General features: G+C 40.5%; 1 long non-coding RNA gene across 1 annotated transcript; it reads right to left on the bottom strand.

Annotated features, from left to right (window-relative positions):
* Positions 1-2,020: 2,020 nt before the first annotated feature.
* On the bottom strand, positions 2,021-3,660 carry LOC109366809. Its single transcript, XR_002113412.2, has 2 exons — positions 3,620-3,660; positions 2,021-3,066 (listed from the first exon to the last, which is right to left on the bottom strand). It is a non-coding gene; the product is annotated as an uncharacterized LOC109366809 (long non-coding RNA).

Consider the following 3,660-nt stretch of genomic DNA (forward strand, 5'->3'; position numbering starts at 1 on the left):
AAAAAAAAAAATAAAGAGCCGCAACACATTATCTTCCTATGGAATCTGTTAATGTTTAAAGAGAGTATCTTGATCATATAAAGCACAGATCTAAATTTCATCTGTTTGTGAGTTAAAAAATAATTGGTGTGTGCATTTGTGTGTAATTTTGAAAGTGAGGCATACCAGAACACATGGCTTGCCTGGCATTTCCCTGAACTCTCATCTCAGGACAAATCCACAAGGAGCACGTCTGCTTCTTTTCTTCCTAATCAAATAATGCCTCTCACTGAGATACAAGAAGAAACCTTGTTTTACTTTTTACAAAAAATACTTATGAACCCAAGGATTAAAATGAATGATTTGAAATACCAAAATCCATCCTCGTTAGAGAAACTCAAACATGCTTAATCGCCATATTAAGATAAGTAATTACACCCTGACACATATCTTTATGAAGAGGCATTTGAAACAAAGAAATGAGGCTTACTAAAAGCTAAATTTTTCTCTCCTGATTTTGTCTTTAAATCTTAACAGTGAATGTTGAGTATTTTTATTCTAAAACTGGTGATACTCCATTGGGGCACCACCATCGTATGGATGCGTCTCTTACAGCAATAAAGACAGTAAGTGCATTCATTATTTTGCAAAGAAAGTATTTTTTATATACTTTGTAGCCTCAAACACACACAAAAATCATGAGAGCATGTAGTATGGTGCACGGATGGAAGCAATAATATGTTTTCCTTCATGTCACACTCCTCACCCCCAATTTTGGCCTACTGTATTTACTTAATATAACTACTTCATATTTGGGAATTTACTCTGAACATTTTTTTCCATCATTTCACATGGACCTTTCTATACTGTTTAAAGTTCTCCACGCTTTCCTTGTTTTTCCGATCTCCTGGAGTCGTTAGCCAATTACAGCTGGGATCAAGGCCAAAAAAAGCTCGGTATCACGACTCAGATGATCTCAAGTGGCACCTCAGTTAAATTGCTGAATAATCTTTTCTCTGGGGTTCAGATAAACATTAGTTGAGTTTTCTTATACCTTATGCTTCCTTCCTTTTTGATTTACTGTTCATATTGTTTTCTTTTTACAAAGCTTTATAGATATGATTGGTTGGGATTCTCCCTCAGTGGCACAACTACCACTTAGGATACTCCTTTCTTCACAGCCTCTCTCTGGGTAAAACTGGAAGATAAATCGGACTGCAGTCTCAGTACAACTTGCCCTCAAATCACAAAAAATAATTTCAGTAGATCCTGGATTAAGCTCTCATTCTGTTGTTCAGTGGCTATGGACTATTTCATATCTTTCAGCGAAACAAACACTTTTCTGCAGTTCATCCGTATGAAAGATGTTACTGAAAGTCAGTCCTGGGTTTCTAAGCAGTATTTGAAAGCAGAAATCCGCAATGCAAAATGACCTGAAACCAGGCTAAACTCGTACTTGTTAAGCAAATGCTTCTCCTTCCTGGCTGCTTAAATGAAGGAGAGGACGCCTTTTCTTCTCCAGAGCAATTCAGCCTTCACCCTTACTATGAATTAACCTCTGAGAAAATATTTGATGCAGAAGAAAACCTTATCTCAGGTGTTTTGCTCTTAAAGAAGGAAAAGTCTGCTTCCAACTAGAACAACTGAGCTGCTTATCCCACTGCACAAAAACAAATAAAAGCAAAACTACAGATGGAAAAGGGAAATTGATGAACCGCAAAGAAGCTGTCGCACTATCTTTCATGCTGTGAAGTAGAGCAAATGACTGAAATAATTTTAATATCTAAGTTTATTTTCCTGGTTCAAATAAAAGATTATGATAATAAATTCCATAGGGTGTTATATTGTGTTTTTCCCTGGTGATTGTCATAGTACTGTACCTTATGTGAGCAAGTAGGGGTGAAAGTGTCCTTGTCTGCTGCTGGAGATGTGTCTGCTCTCAGGAGATAAGGAAGAGAAGGGTGTGCCTACAGAAGAGACTTTCAAGGATCTGCACTGCAAAGGTGGTCCTACATTAAAACAGCCACACACTGTCACAGTATCATTAGTCATTGTAACCAAGCTTTTAATGTCATTTATAAAAAATAAAGTTATTTACATTTGCAACTTATTTGATGGCATCCTCCTTTTATTACAGCATTCGGATTAGTGAAGAAACATCACTAGAACTCATTTGACGGTCAACTTATCAAAGGGAAGCATAGCAGTATAGAAAAAATGTTTAACACGTTGTGAATCCTTGCAGCATCACACAATTGATTCTTTACAGCACATGCACCCTGGCCTTTCAGTGAGCAGAATTTCTCCTCCATATTAAGATGCAGAAATTGTGCCACATCTTGGGGACAGTCCCACATTCTTACATGTGGCACTCTAAGGCATAACCAAAGGAATTAGTTTCATTCCATTAGGTGGTAGCCTAAATGCAGAATGTAGCTGCTTACATATTTTCAAGAAAACTCCGGTTAAAAGGACAAAAACAAAGAATGATTACACTTATTGCATAGTTGCAGTAAACCCGACCCGTGAATACAAAAGCCATCAAAATATATTATAAATCTGAGTTTCAAAGCTACTCTAAAATACTGCTTTGCTTTAGAATACAAATAACACTGTTTGGGGTTAGTTTGTAGAGTTGTGTTTTGGTCCATGCTGTTAATTCTGTAACATTCTGTTCCTCTTCCATTAGTTTAATAGCCTCAGAACAACAGGTCCTCAGGCAGTGGCACGAATGGCAAAGCCCAAGAAAGGCTTTTCCAAATCTCAGACTTCAGCGGCTGCAGCCAGTTCGTAACAGCTCTCCTTTCCAGCGTCTCCTTCCTTTACTGCTTTAAATAGACTTCCCTCAGAGCTCTAAGGGAAAGAACTGAGGGGAAACACAGATTTAACACATAGAGATGGGGTGTGGTCCCCATCTCCGGGTCTCGAGCCGATAAATCATAGCTCTTAAAAAGATCCAGCCCATAAAAAAAGATCGACAAGGGAAAAAAATTACTTTGGCTAAGCGGTAGTTCCACATAATCTGCTGGCGGCAGAGACGTCTTTGGTGTCAGCGTCGGGTCGTCCTGAGACCACAAATGGCCAAGTCTGCAAGCAAAAAGAGGGATTTGGCGTTAGAAAGTTTATCCTAGTGTGAAACCAGAGCTTTATTACTGATAGATGTCTAATTCTACTTCACTTGCAAACACGTCATCGTGTTTTAGTCCCTGCGGGAAGCACCGAGAAAGCTGACTTCCTCTAACAAATATTTTCATTATGCTATTTTCATTATAATGAAATGCTCCACGTAATGCTGCGACGGTCAGCAACAAATTGTTCACATCAGGCATGCACCACTCATCTCGCTTTGCGACTGTTTGCATCGTTCTATAAACACAAGACTTAGAAACTATTCGGAAACGCTACGTGAGCCAACTTCATACCCTCGCGGGCGCTTGCTTTTGGACTGCGAATTGCTCCTTTCTCGGACGTGACACTTGCTTCCTACCCGAGGAATTGACCTCTCCGTGGTTCCCCCCACTGCCCGGACCTCCAACACCCGCCCGGACCCGACACCCGGGGCAGCACCGCCAGCAATTCCCGGACGGCTGCTCGACCCGAGCGCTGCCGGCTCCCGGGTTCGCTCGCCGGCATCCCGTACCAGGTTGACGGGGTGCACGTAGCCGTTCTCGTAGCGGTCCT

This window comes from Meleagris gallopavo, chromosome 3 (assembly GCF_000146605.3).
Source record: "Meleagris gallopavo isolate NT-WF06-2002-E0010 breed Aviagen turkey brand Nicholas breeding stock chromosome 3, Turkey_5.1, whole genome shotgun sequence".
Lineage (NCBI taxonomy): Eukaryota > Metazoa > Chordata > Aves > Galliformes > Phasianidae > Meleagris > Meleagris gallopavo.